This window comes from Aphelocoma coerulescens, chromosome 20 (assembly GCF_041296385.1).
Source record: "Aphelocoma coerulescens isolate FSJ_1873_10779 chromosome 20, UR_Acoe_1.0, whole genome shotgun sequence".
NCBI lineage: Eukaryota > Metazoa > Chordata > Aves > Passeriformes > Corvidae > Aphelocoma > Aphelocoma coerulescens.
The window spans coordinates 14618284-14639507 of NC_091033.1; the positions used below are offsets into that span (position 1 = coordinate 14618284).

General features: G+C 43.6%; 1 long non-coding RNA gene across 1 annotated transcript in view; it reads left to right on the forward strand.

Moving 5' to 3' along the window:
- The first annotated feature begins 3272 nt into the window (after positions 1-3272).
- LOC138121151 (uncharacterized) overlaps positions 3273-21224 on the forward strand; it is a 53353-nt gene continuing 35401 nt past the window's right edge. Inside the window, exon 1 of the long non-coding RNA XR_011156101.1 lies at positions 3273-3617. This is a non-coding gene — a long non-coding RNA (uncharacterized lncRNA). The remainder of the gene's footprint in view (positions 3618-21224) is intronic.

The window sequence follows — 21224 nt, forward strand, 5'->3', positions numbered from 1 at the left end:
TTTCCACCTGCTGAGGATTCACATCACACTGCTCTTGGCAGGAAAAGCTGCTGTCTGTCAGAGTCCTCAGAGCTCTCTTTACTGGGAGAGAGACTCTGACCAGTGAGGGGGAACTGGACACCCTTTAACAGTGCTCATTAATTAGGAATATAAGTGAGGATAAAAAGAATTGCTTTTGTGTTGTGGAGTGAAACTTTAAAGCGGTGGTGTTAAATGTTTAGGTCTTCAAGAAACCAATGTATCCAGAGCTTATAAAATTTATGGCTTGAAAATAAAAAAAGTAATGGATGGCAAACAGCAGGCAGGGTGGAAGGCCTGTAAGGGAGGGTGTGCTGGCTCTGGGGTAGAGGAGAGGTCTCTGATTCAAGGTTTACTACTCGACCATGGTTTCATGAACCTTTTTGTGACCCCGAGCAAGTAACTCCCATCTCACTATTCTTCCATTTCCTCTTTCTGTAAAATGATATTAATAGCACTTCACCTGCAGAGCAGGTTTATTGTACAAGGCTTAATGAATGTTTGTCTCCCTGTGATTGAGATTCTTTCCTGCTGGAGGCAAGAATTTTAAGCAGGTTGATTAAATAGAAAAGGTCTCTAACTGAAGCTATTATTATAAGCAGAAGGAATTATTTCTTAGGGAATTTTTAGTCTTATGTCTGTTAGAATTGTCAAAATACTGCAGCTTTAGTTCCTCTGCTATTGAGTGACTTTAATTTCGTTCCTGCCAGAAATTCTGCTGGGGGATGCTCTGAGTTTTGAAATGATTCAAGACCCGTCTAAACTCTTCTTGCTCTGAGGAACAACAGTTACACAGTGAGAAAAGTGTCACTGTATCAGCACTACACACAGAGTTCTGGAATTGTAGGAAAAAGGAATTTTGGGTGTTCAGACAGATTCAACCCTCTTCCCTAAGGCTGTTACTCTGATGCTCTGGCATGAGGTTTGAAGCTCTGAGAGGTGCAAGACTTGGTGTTTGCAAGGAGCAAACTCAGCAGCCCACGACAGGATGGGTGAAAAAGGCTGTGCTGGGCTTGGAACACCAAATCAATCCAGGAGGAAGCACTGAAGAGAACTTTAGGACACCCTGCTTGCCTTGTGGACGCAGCAGCACGCACCTGGGTTCACCTGTGGTGGAAATCCCAGCAGCATCCCAAATGTCTTGGTGTGGGCAAGAGGGCTGCCACTCTCTGGGAAGGATTGCTGCCCAAAGCCGTGGCTGTGCCCTCCTGTGCCAGGTTCTTGCTGGGACTCACACACATTCAACAGCCCTCCCTGGATCTTTAGTACAAAAAGAACCTCCGTGCTCCACCAGGGAGGGTTCACAAGCATCAGGTGCCAGTAGTAGCTGTATGAATTCAATGTCTCCTCTGTGGATATGATGAAAAGCCTGGCAAGAATTTAGGCAGCGGCCAAGGCGAGTGTTACAGAGCACCATTGTGGGGCAGGGATTATGAAGCTGCTGCTGGTGGCCAGAGACAAAGGATGGGATGTTTTAAGAGTTAGCCCCAGTAGTAACCACAGTGTTGCCATTATTATACAAACAGGGCTTAAAGTCCTTGTCTTTCTCCCTGATGTGTTAAAAGCAATTGCACTGGTTAATGAAAATCAGGGACAAGTTTTGGGTTTTTGCAGAAAATGGAGTGGCTGGAGCATCTTCAGAAGCTGTGTGGTGTAATTTTGCTGATAACTGCAATTTAAAGCTGAGAAAACAAATTCACAGTTCCCTTGTTACAGCTGAAATGGCCAGCGGAGGCCTTGTAAAACTTGCAAAGAGACAGAAAACACAGGGCAATGTGTAAGGGAATATTTTGATTCAGTGACCTGATGTTTCCTCCTAAACCTGATCTGCCTCTTGCTCCTGGTATCAACCATGGAATGAACGGATCCGTGTCAGGAGGCAGCAGGGTGGTGTGGGAGAGGTGCTGAAAGCGCCTTACAGGTGCTCATGGAGGCAGATCCAGAACTCCCAAGAGAATTTTAAATTTGGGATCTGAGACTCTGAGGCACCTTCACACCCACAGAACTGAGGAAGGGCGTTGTCAGCTCTCCCTCCTGGGGTACCCCAGGCACAGAACCGGCAGAAATGACTGAAATCATCTGCTGCTGTCAGACCTCAGCCAGGGACCAGCCTTGGGCAATGATCCTGGTGCACATCTGGAAGGAGGTTGGCTTGGAGCTGTGCAAGGGGGTTGCTGTAAAATCCAGCCAGTGCCAGTTCTGCTGGGGGTTGGATTCAGGTAACAAATCTCAGTTCAGGGAGAAAACTTTTGAGGTTTTGAACAACTTCATCGTTTGCTTATGTTTCTGTGTTAGGAGTAATAATGTGTCTTTCTGTTTGGCAGAGCAGTTAAATGTTCAGTGTCAGCCTAATCCTTCTGATGTTTGGGAGGCTTTAATTTATGAAATCCTCAGGTTATTCACATCCTTCTCATGTAGAAGTTACTACAAAATTAGCATGAAATCTCCCAGCAGAAATCAGAGGTTTCATGGAGCTTTACTATGAAAGAACATAACAGCAATCATTTCATGAAACCTCTTCACAATGCCAGACTAAGTTTAGGACGTGTTAAAAATCAAATAGACCTTTCCTGTCATTCAGTTCTCTCAAGACAAATTGTGAGAGTTTAATTCAGAGGGGTTTTGCTTCCATTACATTTTGGCATTCTGAGGCTATGAACCCAATAATCTTTCCCATGTAAAAATATGTTTAATAAGCTATAAGCCTCCATTCTGTCCCCTCTTCCCTGCTATGGGGATCCATCAGCATCAGTGAAGAACTGCACATATGTACTCAAATGGAACCTGCAGGGAAAATCAGATTTACAGTCTTCTTTCACAAAGAATCACGTTTTTCTCAGGCTGTCTAGAGAGTTGTTAGAAACCATTAAAAACAGAGCTCCTCTTTTGCCATCCTTAGTCCTTAATTTCTCAAACACGGGTAGAGTATTTGTGTTTTCCTAATAACAGCTGCAGGGATGGTTTGGACGGAAAGTGCACATTTATGTAGACACTTTAATGCAGCTTTTAATTCCAAGTTTATTAAAGACAATTTTGGAGGGACAGTTCTGAAAAAAAATCCATGTCTGAGGTTTTCCATGTTAACAGTTTATTTACTGATTTATTTCAGCTGCTGATCTCTCCCTAGCTATTGCATCCCCAATCACTTTTCTGCCATCAGAGGAAACAATCAGAAAAAGCTGCCATTGCCCCTCCAGGTTTCTCGTTGGCTAATTGGAGTTTTTGGCTCTTTAGCCTGCTGATTAAAAGAACAGCTGAGTGGAAGTCAGAATGCATTTACAGAGCTGCCACACCCAGCCCTGCTCTTTGCTTTACTCTGATTAATTTAGCAAATGAAAACCCCCTGTAAGCTCACATAACTTTTTGCCCATAGTTGCTCTGTAGTTTGGGGTAAGCCTTGGGTAAACTGGCCTGGAGATAACTAAATCAGTGTAACAAAGGCTTCCAAAGAGCTTTTTGTTGAAAAGTGCGTTTCTGTAAAGTAACATTTTGTGCTGGGGCATATAGATGGTATGAAATGGAGCAGCCCTTTTGGAGAAGCTGCCTTTAATTTGGTGTATGAGAAAAACAACTGTCACTGTTTACACTCCTCACTCAAGGTAAGCGTGTTTGCCTAAAGTATTACCCCAGCCTGGCTTGCAAACACTTGAGGCTTGCTTACCATTTTTCTATATATAGACTGCTCTGTGGAACTGTCTTTATCAAATCTTTGGGGGAAATCTTTAACAGAATCTGAGAGACTTGCCTAATTTATGCAGCTGTCTATTCTCCTCCTATTGATTCCCTCCATGATATGTGTTTATCCTCCCTCCTGTGAAAACCTGGAATTAAAACTGAAGCATTTCTATTTTATGCCTGTAATTGCTGGTAGAGAAGAGATGGGGGTTATGGATAAAAGCTGTAATCTCTTTAGTGAGCTTTAAACAAATCATCTTGTAAATCCGAACAGAAAACTATCCCAAGTTTATGAGACAGAAACTTCCAAACAGCAAACCCTTACTCCACCACAGTTTTTTGAAACTATTTTAGAGGCCTTTCCCACACCTTTTGTGATGAAATAACCTAAAATGAACCAGCTCCCTGATTTGAGAGGGGGGAGAGAGAGTTGGGGACCTGGTCCCCACATCAAAACTATCCCGGAGAGATCAACCATTGATGATTTAAATCTTCACTACTTTATCTCTTTGTTTGCTGCTTGGAATGCTATTGATACCTTCTTTGTCTTTGTAATTGTTTTAATTAGCCACCCAGCATGGGCCCCTGACAGTGCCTGTGATAGAGTATTATGGAGCACGCAGCGGGACAGTGAGCCTGTTTCCATGAACCACGGGCATCACGGCAAGCTTCGCTTCTTTCATTTTGGGTCATTTTTCTCCTTGTCCCCTTTGTTTGCGTGCCCGTGCGTTATTGCTGGCGAGGAGGAAAAAATCCTCCCCGAGTCCCTTGCCTTTTAAAAGGGGAGAGGAGCATGGAAAAGCTGCACAAATATTTCCCGGGGATTGTTCAATTAAAGCTGGTATTGCCACGTATCATTGCTGCAGTCAGACAAAGAATGAAGCATTGCCCATATTGATTGGTCTTTTCACGAGTCGTGTCTTCAGCAATTAGGCCGATATTTATGTCAGTTACTGTACTCTCCACTCGGCAAATTTCTTCTTAATTATTATTTTTTTGGCTCTCTAATGTTATTTGTTCTTGTTGACCACATCCTTCTTTTGTAAGTGGAAATCTGGATGTTCAATTATGATGCAGATCTGCAACTCATTAACAGTGAGCTTTGGTGCCGTGGCCATTTGAAGACAATTCTGTCGTTTAACTTGTGGCAACTTTTGGCAATGTGTGCATTGGGGAGGGGGAACCCTAAAACCCAAAAATTTGTTTTTAGAAATAAACAATAACCTCAAAACCTCAAATCCTTTCATAGTATAGTTTTTCCCCCACAAAAAACCAACTGTGCCTGGCATAGAGGAATGTGAATAGAGAGAGGTGCTCCATGAAAGCACAAGTTTCCTTTGGAGACAGTTTGTTCAAATTAGCCCAAGGTCAGTCCCTGCCAATTATTGCCCCACTTCAGCTGCTCTCTGGGCATTAATAAAAGCATCTGCTGTATTAACCAGGAATCCAGTCTTGGACTCTCAAAGCAAGGAGCTGGGGTGTTTCCCCTCTCTGGGATGAGTTTTAGCTCATTAGTCTGTGTGCTCCATCTCACTGCTCTCCTTGAAATGTGTCCATGATAAAGCGTTGGTTTGGGACTTGATGGAAATCATTTTCTGCTTGGAGTTGAGTGTAAGTCCTAAATGCCTGGGAATTCCTGTTAACCTAAAGGCTCTGCTGATTTTCTGTGTTGCCATTTCTTGCATTTTCCTCTGGCTGGAGAGATGTGAAAAAGGTGTGTGTAGGGGGAAGGCCTGAAAGTTCTTTATTAGACAAATAATGTCACCTTATGAAGAGTGGGAGGACATGGGTTCCTTCAGGAAAGGAAGCAGCAAGACGTTCCCTGCCGCATTTTACCTCTCTTCAAGATATAATTTAAGTTTCTCTGCACCATTTCCTTGGCTGTCACATATGAGGGGAGGGAGAGGTCTGAGTTTGCCTCGGCTCAGTGGTGTTGGTGGGGATGGGGAATGGCAGAAATTAAGTTGTCTCAAGATTTGCTGATCTTTATTCACATTGGTAAGTCATGAAGCAGAAATCTTGGATGCAAGACTTCTTGTTTAACCTTGGTCACCTTGTTCAGCCCATGCTGAGCTTCAGCCTCCTCCCCCAAGCAGAGGCTGTGGTTCCTTTTGCTTTTCTAGAATGTGGCTAAAAGCCACTAAATATTGCAAAGAGCTCAGAGGCTGCTTTAAATAAAGCTTTTGGGCTTGAAAGGATGAAATCTGAGAGTATCTCTGATGCCAGTGCTCAGCCAATCTTTACAGAGAAACAAGTAATCTTATTTATATCTGTTTATGTCTATTTGTTTCTCTTCTCCAAATAGAAACAGAAGTCTTGAGTGGTGCTCAGGGTCAGCTGTGCTATGCCACGGGTGCCAAAGTGATACTTGTAGGTGATATTTGAGCATTTTAATCAAAACTGAATCGGTTAAACATTGCAAATGCCCTTGCACTGTGAAATCAGGCACTTGCAAACTGTGAATTTATCTTTCTGGAGTCTCCATTCAGATTACTTTGAATTTGGATGTGCATTTACTGCAGGCAGCAGTGGTAGGTAGCACTGTTGATGGGGTAATTAGGTTTTGATGAATTTATTTCCTTATGTATTCATGGACAATGCCTGCACAAATTAAAGGTACAATTTGGTGTTTGATGCTTTTTTACATGCCAGATGCTGTGCCCACTCTTTGATAAACCTGAGTGTAAAGCAGAAGCTGCCTTTCTGTGATGCCATTACAGTGCAGTTGTAATGGCAGCTGGTTTTTCTTTCCAGCCTGAACCAGTGTCCTGATAATGTTCACAGTGTGGTTTAACGGGGGAAGGAAGCTGGTTGAGCATTTGGATTTGATGCCTACCTTGTAAAGGCACAAAACCAGAATAAGCTGAACCCAGAAGGAATCCCTTGCATGCAAAAAGCTTGTGGAAAAAGGCAGAATTACTCCAAAGGAAGCCTGACATGTTATTAAGAGATTAATGTACTCTCTGTGATTAGGATGGAGCCATTGGTCTGGAGTCGATTTTCTTTTCAGATCAACAAACCTTGTTCACTGGTTATTTACTAGATGAAGGCTCCTATAAAGCAGCAGTGCAGGGCTTTTTGTGTCCCTCTATCTGACTCACAATTTATAAATAATAGCTGTGTTTACAAATGAACCCTGAGCAAAACTCTCCCGGGTGAGGCAGTGTCTAAACTGAGACAGTTTAATTAGTTCTTACTCAATAGCTGGTACTCAACAAAGGCCCATCCCAGTGCCAGCAGAAGTTGGTGTTGTCTTCACGGCCTGCTGGGTTAGTGATCCGATGTTACTACTTTGGACACATCATGTTATTTTTGTTGGAAAGCTTGCATGGGAAAGCCCTGTAAGTTGTGTGCAAGCTCTGGACACTGGAGGCAAGAACAGAGTCTGGGCCTCTCCTCTCCCCAGAAAAACTGATTTGTTGGGGAGTTTAAAGAAAAATATCCACTGGCAAAGCCCAGTAGAACATACCTCATGTTCCATTTCTGGGGTTTCACTGATGTTATTGATGACCCAAGGGCCCAGGCTGGCAGTGTCCAGCCCCAGGCTGGGGAGGTGGAGATGCCCTTGGAGGGGGCGTCCCCTCTGGGGAACACACCCACCTTGAGAGACCAACATCTAAAGCCATCCTGATGGAGAAGCTGTGGTGGGGAGGGGCTTTGCTGCCCCTGGAGCAGTGGGGACTGCACTGTAAACGTGCTGGGGGGAATGGACTGGGGCCTCAACTGGGAGAAATCCGTGCCAGAGCTAAATGTGCTCATTTCTTACCCAAGAGCTCTCGTAGTAATGCATTGACCCACAGGCAGCTTGAGTGTAAACAACTAATTGTAAAGGTCGAGTGATTATTTTCTGGTTTTCATTTTGAGCTAGATGGTGAAATGTTTACATCTCCTATAGATATGATTGATGTGGAGAGCAAACAAGAAAAAAATCCTTTGCTGGGTCAACAGGTTACTTAGAAATGTGTAGAAAGGTTAATCCCAAAGCTTCTGTCCTTCTTAAGTGACCATTGTTATTTATGTATTCATAACCCTGGAAAAATCATACAGACCTTTCCCCCCACTCCAGGAAGTTATACTCATGCATTTACCTGTTACAAATGACTAACTAAAGTAATCCACGATTTTTATGACCTCTCACTGCACTTTCAAATGAGTTTTTTTTTTTTTCTTTGTGAGAGCTTGCTGAGGTATTACTTTCTGCTCAGGTGTAACTGAAATCCTGGGTCATCCATTCAAGAATGTTGTTGCCTGTGAGATATTAATTGCTTCTAAACCTTAGAGCTGCTCCAACTTCCAAAGGTTAATGGAGCAGATAGATTTAGGACATGTTCCTAACCACACAGGTTATCCTCCCTTCCAGAAATATGACACTCGCTGAGATGGGTCATTCATTTTTATTGTTTAAAATGTAATGAAGCATGGCATTTATAATCCACTAGCTGGGAACATCTTACTTGCAGAAAAAGAGGCCATGATATGAGTGCTTTAGTGGCTGTTGGTGCATCCATCTCTGGAAACAAGCCCACCTGGCACATCCCTGTGCCACCTGCCAGGGCAGGGGCTTGGCCTGGGTCATCTCCAGAGGTCCCTTCCATCCCAGTGTTGAATCTGTGGCTCTGTGCTCTGGGTTCCAATACCCTCAGCTGACACAAGTTTGCTTTTCTGTGGTGGAAAATACACCCAGCTGAAATTTGCAGTGAAATATTGGTTTCTCTAAATATCACTAGGCCAGCACCCTTGAACTCCGTGCCAGACAACACTCCTGAGCAGCACCAAAAATTCCTCACGTGAACTTCATTAGCCCCTCCTAATTTTCAGAAGTTATCTAAATTCCATCTATCATAAAGCCTTGGCAAAATAGCTGCTAAGTTTTGATAAATATTTGATAAGCCCCAGGATTTACTGGGAAGATTCATGAGGGTCCCCTCATCCCTCCCACACACACTATGGGCTCTGGAATTTTAAAAATACTTGCACAGGTTGTGTGTGAGCAGGATGTGTGGCTGCCCATGGTGTGGATAAACCTCCAGCTTCTCCTCTTTGTCTTACAAATGGAAGCAGCAGTTTCTTTGGCTTTCCAGGTTCTGCACCTCTCTGTGTGTCCTGAAAACACAACCAAGGAGGTCTAAACCTGGTTTATGCCAGTTAAAAGTCATATCTTTTTAACCAGTTAATGTTTTGACCAATAAATATTATCAATGTTCTGTGCAAAAAGAACAGAAATTATTTTTCTGGCTTTCTGGTGTCCGTCAGTGAAGTCAGATACTTTAAAAGGTTGAAATTGTGATATAAAAGTGTCATCCCTGTTGCTGTTATAAGCTGTGTTAAAAATAACAATGGAAGATCTTTTCAGAATGAAAAAGAAAATAAAAAAGAACTTTCAGCTTGGTTTGGGAGAGCTCCATGCAAGCATTAAGCTTCAGGTGCCATCCCAGGGAAATCAGTCACATTCTGTGCAAAGCCAGGTGTCACCCAGACTCTCCTCCCTCATTTAAAGGTGAAGCTCAAATAAATGCTGCCCTCCAATCTGGAAGGGATTTTTACCTTGGCAAAGCTTATTCTGCAAGTTCTGATCTTGTGGGAGGGTGCATCCAGCATTCCTGGCTGCAGGGTTGTTGCACTCCAAGCTGCTTTACATCAGGGCCAGGTTCTCCCTGTCCTGTGGTAGTGGCAGGAGTTTTTTGTGTATTACTGAGAAAATCTCAAAAATATTCAGTGGAGTCTTACATTGTTATTTTAATTTAAAAATTAATTTAAACCCTTCCTGGAAAGGGTGAGCAGGCCTTGGCAGGGGCTGCCCAGGGAGGTTTGGAGTGCCCATCCCTGGAGGTGTCCAAGGAAGGGCTGGAGGTGGCACTCAGGGCTCTGGGCTGGGGACAAGGTGGGCACTGGGCACAGGCTGGACTTGATGGGCTGGGAAGTTTTCCAGAATCAATGATTCCATGATTCTGTATAGATCTGGAAGAGCCTGTAGACTTTTTTCTGGAGGATTTCTCCTCCTTCCCTCACCCAAAGACAGGACCAGTGGGAAGACCACAGTGATCTCAGCTGCCCACAGCGGGGGGTGGAAAATTGTCATGGTCCTCAGGGTCTCCTGCTGTGGAAACTCAACTCTATAGACTCCAGAGCTGAGTGCCACACTGTAAAATAGGGAGGGGGATCTTTTCACTTTAATCACAGAGTGATACTGAGGATGAAAATATTTCAATACTTAGGGCATAGTAATGGAAGATCAGTAGATAAAGAGATTAAGAGCACCCAAAACAGGCACATGTTGCTGTGAGGCCAAGAAGGAGGTTGATGAAAGGGCTGGGCATGAGCAGAGTGAGATGTTTCCTCCTCCTGATGCAGTTTGGGCTCCTCTGCAGCTGCTCAACACAGCTACTCCAGGGTTATACACACCACAAGAGGAGAACAGTTGTTTAGCAGAATTTCTTCACTACTGCATTTGGATTAATTGAATCTTGTGCAGGCCTTATCAGGAAGAGCTGTCAGCAAAGAATTCCAATAATCCAATCAGGAGGTCACGAGTGCAAGAATAAGTATCCACAAATCCGACTGAGAGAGCCAAACCTGAAGCCAAGCAATATTCCAGAGATGGCAGAATAGATGATTTCACCACATTGCTGATACAATTCATGGAGATTGATAAGTTCATCGCAACACCCATGTTTTGTTTATTGTGCTGGAGAGGTGATAATCTACAATCCTCATTCAAAAGGCAACAGAACAAACCAAGAAGTGTAAATTGGGTGGTAATAGCAGCTCACAGTCACCATTCTCATGTTACAGTCTGTGCAATTTTATTGATATGAAGGACTTTAAAGGAGGTGTCCAATGTTAACCAGCAGGTGAAGTACAAAGCCATTGGTAACCGAGCAACAGATGAGTTAAGAGTTTGTTAAAAAAAATAAAATCATTGGTCGTGGGACTGCTTGTGTCAGGCAGTTACCTAAAAATAGCAGCTATTCTGCAGGGCAGATATTCAGGAATATTGTTGGTATCAAACTGTCCTTAGGAGGAAATATTTCAAGTGGATTACTCAAATCTTACTTCTTGTTGTGTGTTTCCTGTTGTATTTATCAGAGAGTCTCTTAACCTGAGCTGTCATGTAAAAATGAGGCTGCCCAGAGGTGACTGAAGTACAGTAATCCCACCTTACAGCCTGGTTTCACCTGTCAGTCTGTGACTTAAGTTTTGGGGTGGGTTTTTTTTAGTTTTTTTCTTGTAGGAAATGATAGCCTCAAAAAGAGAATTGAAGTGTATGCTCAGGGCAGGGTATGACTGGGAAAAGCATTGCCCCGGGTGAAATTCAGCCAGCACAGACCTGAGGACTTCTGGCTCTCCAAAGGGAAAGAGTTTGAGCTCTGTCAGGGCAGCTTTGGGTCTGGGAGCTGGTGATGTGAAACCCAGTTCCATGATGTGTCCTGGGACCAGAGGTCTTCCCTCACTCTTGTTGAACAATTTCAATTTCCTGACTGCAGAGAGGCAGAGATTTATCTCCATATCCATACAGTGCTTGTTTTATTCCTGTGTCTGTGCTACAAAATGCTATAAAATGGTATCATCTACATTTGCTAATTAAACAGAACGAACTGAAGGTGAGAACAAGTGAAACGTGCTCAGTTCAACTTCCCTCACACAGGAAGGACTGGGAGAAACTTTGTGATTTAAGCCAGTGTGACTGAAAGTTGATTTGGTCTCCTGCTGACTGCAGAGAGGCTTTCCTGAGCCAAGAGGTGCCTCTCTATTGTAAAACCTTGTATTTCTAACCTTTAACATCTTACCAGGAGTACTGTCCATTGCTTTCACATCATTATCTGAGTTTAAATACCTATCATCTGAGCTTAATCTTTAAACGTTGCTTAGTGCTACCTTCATACTTAATCATTCTCCTGCTTTGCAAAGCACTTGGGCATCATTCCAATGATAAATTTCAGCTTCATCAGCTACTGACCCACATATGCTCTGCAACTGCTTGTCCCCACAGGTCCTGGGGTAATGTTATAATTAAAGAGCAGCTGCTGGCACATATAGGCTCCATGGACTCTGTCATCAAAGGGCAACTGATGTCCCACATTAACTGAATGGATCTCTAAGGAATTTCAGTGACAGAAACCAACTTTTGTCCTCAGGAGAAATTACAGCACATCTGCCTGGTCCTGGTGCTTGTGCCTCAGCCAGTCGTGCCTGGAGGTTTGGCCATGAGGCCTTGGACCACCAGCCATCCCCACAAGTCTGATGATTAAAGCTAAACAGCAGACGAGTCTAAAAAGTCCTTTCATAAATCAGCAAAAATGGATACAAGCAAATAATCTTGTGTTTGGTGTATGATTAACCCGTGGAATTTACTGCAGTGGGATATTACTGAGGCAAATAGTTTAGTAGGATTTAGGGATTAGAGAGATGAATAAGAGCAGCATTTACTGGTTACCTTCTCTAGGTTTAGGAAGGGTAATTTCTTCCCGCTGCAACTCGATACACAAGTTCAGCAAACACCCACCAGCACGAGGACAGGCAATGTCCTCTCCAGTCTGTGGCTTCCAGCAGGTCTCCAAGACCAGGTTTTTCTTTCCTGGAGCAGGATGAGGCATCAGTGTGCTTGTCAATCAAACGCTGTCCTGAGAGCCCAACTGCTCTCTGCTGTGCGAGGATTATTTTGGCCCTGTGCTTCAGGGCAGGACTATTCCACACCCTCAGCAGTTTGGGGCTTTGCCCTCCCACCTTTTTTTTATTCCTTTCTTACTTTCAGAAAGCCAGTGCCCTCCCCAGTGATCATTATGAGTAATGGACAAGCATATTTATCATAAAGTCTGTTAAGCCGTGGTTAGCAAGGCCAGGTTTCTGTTTAACTGTCCCACTGTAACCTGCTTGGGAGCAGAGCTGCACTCCAAACATAATGACCTCTTAATGCTCCTTATTTATTTATTTAGAGGCAGTATAAACACCCTGGGCCAGAACCTCTGTGGATATATCAGCCTGCCCCCAGCAGCCAGGATCTGCTGAAATCAATGGGGCTTTACTGATTTACATCCCCTGAGAATCTCCATGTAAAATAAATTCCAGCCAGGAGGTAGGAGATACATGGAAATGCAAAAGTCAGATAAATTGGTGTGTTTGTATGACACAGAGACATTTCAGGGTCAGCAGTAGGTACAGAAATCAGGTTCCTTTAAAAGAAAACGACTAATCCAACTTATTAAAGCTGATTTATGTTTGTTAAAAAACAGTCAGGTGACAACTGACTGATGCATATCTTTATTTGCCTTGCTGTAATCCTGCATTTTTGTTTTGCACTGGCAGCTCTGATGTCTCACTGCTTTCAGGTCAGAGTCTAATTTCAGCTGTCCCAAGGAGGGTGGTGTGGGGAGCAGCACAGTCCTGCTTTGTGTGCACGCACAGAAAAAACAGCTTTTGCAACGCTGAGCCCCTCCACACTCACAGGAGCTGTAAACTGCCCTGTCCACCTTAAAAACAACAAAATACCTTTCAATCACGAACTTGCAAAATGCTTTTCAAACTGCCAGCCCAGCCAGGCAAGTTTTAGTAAATTGCAATAGTCCTAAATTTTCCCCCCGACTGAGGTTACTCCTCAGAAGATGCCATGCAGGTTTTGCTCCAAGTGAAATGAATATGCATTCAATTTTCTGAGGCCACAGTCCATGGCGTGTGCACAATTGGGAGTTGGATTAAGCTGAAATAGGTGGATTTCTCCTAAGGAATGTTAGTATTGTATATTTTAAGTACACAGTCTTAACTGACTCATTTCTCTGCTGCTTTTCCCCCTCCCTCAGGATGAAAGAACAAGCCAAAACTTCCAAAACAACCATTTTTGTGGGTTTTAGTGATATAGCCTTGTCCCTTAAGCCATGACTACTGTACTATGACTTATTATAATGCTGTGCCATGAAACACCTCATAAAAATGTTATTTCCTCTGCTTTCTTCTGAACCTTTACAAGAAAATTGCTTTCAGTCTGCTCAAATCCTGTTATTTTTCATAACAACCTCTTCTAAATAGAAGCAGTGTAATTAACTTAGGTTGATAAGAACAAACCAGAAAAATAAGGGAGATGTTTAACTTTCTTTCCCCTCATTTTGTTTATTGCTTTGTCACTTACCAAAGGTTGGAAGGAAAAAAAAAAAAAAGTAATTGGATGGTTTATAATTTGTGACCATTTAAAAGAATAAATGACCTGAATCAAAGGTCAGAGCCTTTGTGCTTTCTGCAGTAGAGAGGTTTTTGTTTTGTTTTCCCCTGAATCATTTATACTGGAAAAGAAGAAAAAAAAAAAAGAAAAAAATTAAAGCAGAGTGAAATAAAAATCCTCCCTGCACGTGTTCACGCACGCCGTGGCTCCAAAAGGCCCTTTACAACTTCTGATTTAAATGCCTTTTTTCCTTAAAGCTTGCAAATATCAACAACATTCCTGCACACTGTAATCAAATACTTTCCCAAAAAGCCATGGAATGTGCCATAATTTGTCAAAGATCCTCACTGACAAGTTTTTAGTAAAGTCCACTACAGCAAACCCTCCTCGGCCCCCTTGACCCACGTAGCAAGAGACCTTTGACCCTATTTGGGCCTCTTTTATGAGCTTCTTTCACTCTGACCAGATGGCTAAACTATCAAAGGTTTTTATGAGTAAAAACTGCTTTTCAAACTCACAAGTTGTATATTTCTCTCCATGTTAATGTGAACTATCAACCCAAAGGCTTTAAATTGAAAACACAAAAGGTGCGGTGCAGCTGCCGCATTGTGCCGGCTGGGTGGGGATGTTTGCAGAGTAAACAGCTGATGGCCACATGAAGACAGTTTAAGGCCAAATAGTTAAAAAAAACACCCATGCAGAACCTAATAAATTATTTTTCCCCCGGATATTGTTTGGAGCCTCTAAAAAGGCTGTTTGCATATTCATTCACAGCTCCCTCCAGCCCAGCCTCCCTCCCTGCCTGGGGACCACTACCCCGAGTGGCAAATTAGAACTAATTAGACCAAATTGTGGCAGAAACAAAAATAGAGAGATTACAGACTTCTCAGTCAGTTTGAATTTCAATGCAAACATCTCTGAACACCTGGACATCACTTTCTTAGAGCCCACTGAACTGTCTTGTCCCTTGCTGCCTGTGTGCTCTCAGAGTAGCACTGGGGAGGATTTTTGATCTGAGATCATTAGTGGACATTTGTTGTTACTGTACAGTTCAGATAATTTATTTGGTTTTCAAAAAATTTAATATACTCCTATATATATTTTATATAAATTATTAATATACTGTATGTATTTCACAGTGTTTGCTCTCCCCGTTTTTAACAGGTATTTAACAACTTTCCAATCAAGGTCCTATAAATCACAGAGAGATTAATAAAGAAAAATCATACCCTCCCAGGCATTCCCAAGAGAGCTAGGGAATATAATCTGCTCTTCCTCTTTCTCACAGGTCTCCAAGAGTTCTTTTTTAACCCTTCCCATTCTGGCATGCCATTTTCTCCATGGAGTATTTGTTTCATTAATGGAAAATCATGCCTTGTCCAAGTGGGAGAACTGCACATTTGGGAACAACTCAGTTTAACATCCTTAATGACATTACTTTTATGCAAAGTGTTTCTTTAATTCACTTGGAAATGAGGGACTTAACTGGCTATGTATCTTTTTGAGTCAGATATCCTTTCCTCTCACTTAAAATCACAAAAGGGTTTTGTTTGAAGGAAAACAGTGGTGTCCAAGTAGAAAAAAGATAAATACTTGGAAGAAGTCCCTCCTTTAGTGAAACCAAGGTGTCTGGTAACATCAGGCTGGTAGATCATGTGGTCATCCATGGATCCTGAAACCCCAAATCCCATAGGCCAGGGCTGTGTCTTCTCTTCAGTAGCTGTTCAGCCCTACTGTACTTTGAGCTGTCAGTCATGTCAGCACATGTTGCAGGAGAACATAATGAACAGAAAAAGAGATGTAAAAATGTGTCACTTTTTCTCATACCTGGGAGAAAAAAGAAATCAGCTTATCCTCACCTCCTGTCTAAAGCTTTTCACTTTCTCAGATTTCTTTACATGTGACTTGTTAATCCATCAGTCTTGTTTATCCAACCAGGTTTATTAATGACAAATGTTGCTGGCCTTGCTGAGTTATGACTGTAAACTGAAAGAATATGAGGGCCAAGGTGAAAAGGTGATTTCTTTATAACAGCTGTAATTTATCCTGGGCTTTGGCCAGGCCTTTGATTTTTGGACTGGCCCTGGATATAGTATTCCTACTGATTGCATTAGAATAGCCCTCAGGGGTCATGCTGAATTCCAGGGCCCTGGAACCAGTTAGAAGAATGGAAGATGACCATATGTGCAGGGTTAGGGAATGATAATAAGGTGCAGCACAATACCAGCCCGAGTGTTGTGGAAATCCTCTGCTCTGCCTTCTGCAGGCTGTCATTCATATCAGCATTGCATAAGAAATGCACCCCAGCTTGGGCAGGGGGAGGAGAAAAGAAAGCAGGAAAAAAGAAATTAAGTCTTTTAGTTAGTCCTTGGGTTCATTAAAAGTCCCCTGCACTGAGAGGGTTTGAGTGCCTCGTGTTTCCTCTGTGAAGGTTTTTGAAAGGAGAGGCCGGTGCCATCTAAAGCAGCTTCAGCAATTGTTGTCCCCAAGTATCACTTCTTGTGCAAAAGCCACCCAGTCCTTGTCCCACAAAGAAGGAGGAGATGGAGAACATGAGGGTCTCATCCCTGGCTCTCTCTCAGCTGAGCGTTCCTGCATCCAGACTCGGACAGGCCACATCCCATGGGATTGTCAGCACTGGTGGCAGAGGCAGGGCCAGGCTGTCCAGGGGTGGCCTCCCCTCCTGGGGGCTCTGAGCTGGAGCACCCTCGGGGTTTAGGAGAACTCTCACCTCTTCCAGCCTGGCTGAAACCACACCTTAACCACCAGCAAGTGCTCAGTCTTTCCTCTTGAAACTGTTTCACTTTCGGTGGAATAACGAGAGTTTAAAATGGACTTGCAAGGAGAGCACAGGAAGGTGTCTAATTTTCCTAACTAGGGGCTAGGGCACTGTATTGGAGAGGTTAATGGGGCTCTGCTCTAGCAAATATTTGCATTATTTTTACTAAGCAGAGAACTTACCACGGCAACAAACTTTACTTTTTAATGTCCTATTCTGAACTGCAAATCATAAGAAACTACAGGAAACAGGAGGTCTGGGCTCACCTGCCCTCGAGTCAGCTGGGTTTCCATTTTGTAGGTGCAAACAGCTGATCCCACTGCAATGCCACTTGTACAATTCAGTGACACACACTGCTAGGGACAAGTTTTCACAGGTGCAAGATTGCCTTTGAAAAGAGATCAATCCACCTCTTAAAGCAGTTTTATTAACTGTTGACAATTCCCGTTATTTTTCAGGCATGGCTGGCTGCACTGTCACTTTCGGCAAATCCTGGGGTAGCTCATGCTCTCTGCTGGCTTCAGAGGCTTTGGGCAGGGCGATGCAGTACCTGAACTCCACAGAACACAGCTGGTGTCTCAGTCAGGACAAACCTTTAACTGTGGGGCTCCAGGCCTGGCTCTGGGCTGCACATAAAGCTGGACATGCTGCTGCTAATCCTGCTGCCTGCCAGCCTGTCACTGAGTGCTGCAGCTGTGATTTGCAGCCAGGCTCTGGCTCAAGTCACTGTTTTCACACCAGTCAGTCTCTATTAACACACAGCATGGCCTCAGCTCTTCCTTGCACGTGTGTCTTCTGGCCTCTGCAGTGTCTCATCATTACCATACATTAACTTATTAATGGTCCAGGTTTTACCTAATGTCACTATGAGCCTGCTCTCATCCACCTTGCTGGGGCACATCTGAGCATCTTCCTGAAGTGCAATAAATGCTATTCCTAATCAGTGTTCCTCCTCCCTCAAAGGACGAGCTCAGGTGGTGGGACAGCTTGGATCAGGAGGGAGACATTAGGATTTTCTGAGAGGTGGGAAGGGGAGGGTGAGCATTCATAAGGCACTTGCTGCAAGAATTTAAAATACAAAGCCGCTCACTCAGGCCTCTGGTTCTGTGTTCTTCATTCTTCACAGCCAAGATTTCAGAAAATACAGCCTTAAATTCCTCTATGTTCTGATGGCACAATTAACAGCAAGGCATCAATCTTCAGTAGCAGAATGCAAGTTATTTGAAGTTTCATTTTTAAGTATGTAGAGGCTGTGGGGTTTTACTTCAAAACCAACTTTCCATTTCTAATGAAGAACAATAATGTTTATTTATATGTCCTTGTTTCTGAGCTGTGTTCCATACAATTGCCTGTAGTGCCCAGAGCCTAAAGGCACAGGGATGAGGTGTACCTGAGTATTTGGGGAGTGGGCAACCAGTGGTCCTGATAGAAATGCTCCACATTTCATGTGTAGCTTATCCATACCTCGTTAGCTAATGAAGAAGCACTAAAATCAGTCTCTTTTGCACCAATTCTTAGCCCAGCTGGAGTTAGGGGTGCTGTGGTGGGGTGCTGCTGTATTCCCAAACCATTGCACCCCTGTGGCATTAACAAATATCCCCGAACAAGCGCGGGGCAGGCCAGGGCTGTCAGAGCTGCAATTCCTCAGGACAAGGAGTGTTGACTGACAGATCCTTGCAGGTCTGGCTGGTGCAGTTTCCTGCCTGCCCCTGTGTCATTCTGACTCTGCCTTGGTGATAACTGGCTGAGAGGTGGGAGCAAACAAACAAGGAACTTCTTCAGTTGTTCCAGGTAGATCCATTTGTCAGCCTGCTGTGTGCTCAGTCTGAGACTGCTGCTTGTTTGCCTAAAAATTTGGCACTACTCATTTAAACAGGCACATTAAAAAGAGCAGCAATAAAATTGGTTCTCTCAGTTTGGTCCTAGAGGGCTGGGCAGAGCTGTGGAATGAGTGAGATGAAGGGAAATGAAACCCCTTCCCAGGTAGCTGCACCTTGGGCTCACATAATGCAGAGCTCTGGTTTTATCTGCACATCTGACGTGCCACTGGCCTCACTTGCAGAAAGCTGACCTTGTGTCAAACGAGATGATCCGACTGACATTTTCTATTTCTGGAAATGATTAATCTGTTTAGAAAAAGTTCAGTTGAGAAAAGCCTTGAAGTTTCTTTCTACATTTCCATTGATTTCTTAAAGATTGAGTTACATTTCCCATTTGTTAGAGACTGAGAAGTCTCTAACAATTCAGAGAAATTCTGATCCCCGTGCTCTGGCACGTGCTTTGTGAGGCATTGGAAGGGGCTGCCCAGGGAGGTTTCTTCTTTACCCCACAGAATGGCCGTCTGGCTTCTCTTCAAATTTGTTTGCATTTCATTTTTTCCAGCCTGTACTGAGCTATAAATACTCTCAGGACCATTAGGCTCCTATCAGATACATTCATATTTGCCCTTCTTTTGGCATTCCAGTCCCCAGCTGAATCTGATAAGCAGACCAGTCACTGCCATGTCAGCTAAGAAGAGCGATGTTGTACCTTAATATTTGTCATCATTACCCAACACACCCATGCAGAGCAAGCTGTGAGGAATGCAGGTTTTCATGCTTTATCAGCTGTAACTAAACATCTGGTTACAAAAAATGAATCACTCAAAGTTAATGAAGGTTATGATTTCACATAATCCTTTTCAAGCAAAACAAATTCCACTGGAAGAATATAATAGATTGACTGTGGAACTGAATCAATTGAGGTTTTGCCATCAGTTATTTATAACCCATCCGGTTTCCATTCTAAGCTCAAACTTTGTTTTGTCATTGCCAGCAGGACTTTTGCATTTCTGTTTAAATGTGCTCTCGAATGCATTCATTTGGTAGTTTCCTAGAAACATAACCACTGGTTTGGTTGGGAGTTCAATCAGATTAGTTGAGTTTGTGTTACTGAAACGCTACTTTTAACAAGTGAAAATAAAATGCAGGTATTCCTCAAATTCTTGTGTGCAATACCTGCAGCTGCAGAGGTGGAGGAACATGGCCTTCTGTAGCCTTTCTCATCAGCAGATCGGGACTATTTCACACCCAGTAGGAAGATCTTGGCAGTGCCCTGCCAGGATCAGGAAGGAAATCTCAATTTCCCTTCTGAGATGGGAGGAACTGGGGCACTCTGGTGTGGAGAGCTGCTGCCCAAGGTGGGAAGAGCTGAAGTGGGCAGGGCTGTGCTGGGCAGGAGAACAAAGAGCTCCAGAGAAGCCGAGCAAGAGGAGGGGGATATTTCATACTGGTGCTCTTGGAGAGATGGTTGGAATTGGTTGGGGAGAGCAGGCAGGCAGTCTGACAGCACTGCTCTGGGCAGGGCAAAACCAGCAAACCAAAACAGGGCAAAATGGCAGACCAGAGGTCTCCCAAATTGAAAAGGGATCCATGAGTGCTTTAAAATCACTAAACAATTTCCTGGCACATGGGTGACAGAATTTTAGGAGTTATGAGAGAGGAAAAGTGCTTTAATGAAGCCTCCGAATTTTATTGCCTATCAGATTATGATTTAACTTAATGTAATTTAGAGTATTCATTTAATTTCTTGTTAAAAGCAAAACTAAATAAAACTGCTTGCTTTTTAAGAATGTTGCTCCTGCACCTCTGAGTCTGGGATTTAGCAGACTAATGGGATCAGTCATCCCCTACTTAAATACATCCTGGGCAGCATTCAAAGGAATGTTGCTGTTGTTTGTGTCCAAACTGGGCTGTCCTCCTCTTTTTAGCATCTCTGAAAATAAGTGAAGATCCTGGAACTGCCAATGGTGCCAGGTCAGGGCAGGCTGTGCCTGCAGCAGCATCTCTCCCATCCCGCTGGCAGTGGCCTGTTCTCCTTGACTTCCCCCTCTGGCTCCTTCTGGGTCTGGGATTTCATGATCCACGTTCAATGTGCCCAGACTCTTCCCTGCCTGTTGCTGGTGTCAATCTATGCCATCAGCCCCACTCTGTGCTGATCTCAGTGCCACACTGGTGTTAGAGGGGGTGAGGGACAGTCATGGCCAGCTGGGCTGGGGAATGGCCAACAGGAAAAGCCTGGGAGTGGTGGGAGCAGTGCATTGGCATCCAACCTGCTGCTGTCTGAGCCCCTAAAAACTCAGGTAAAACAGGAGATAATTCATATTAAAAAGTCAAGTGTTGGATACACAGCAATTCAGGTCTGACCCTCAGAGCAAACTAAAACTTCCTATGCAAGAAATCCCAGTGGGCTCAGCTCTGTCCTCTCGTGCTGCGATGTAAATCCAGAATAGTTTGCTTTGGTAAATCTGAGAACAGAACAAAGCCACTACAATTAATCATTTAATGATGAAGTACAAAAGCAAATGGATTCAGGATCTTTCTGGAAGGCAAATATGAGCACAAAAATAGAGTTGCTGTGACAGGCCCCTTTTTGCCGGATAAAGTTTCACATCCTTCCAAACGACACCCAGTTGTCTCCTTGGTGTAGCAAAGATCTCCCACTTCTTTCACAAAGCTTCCATGACTTATCTATTTTTGTTTTTCCCAGCTGTTGTTGTAAAATCTGTTATCTTTAATGTATTACCCTGAAAAACAACACACCTTTGAGAAGGCCAGTGGACTG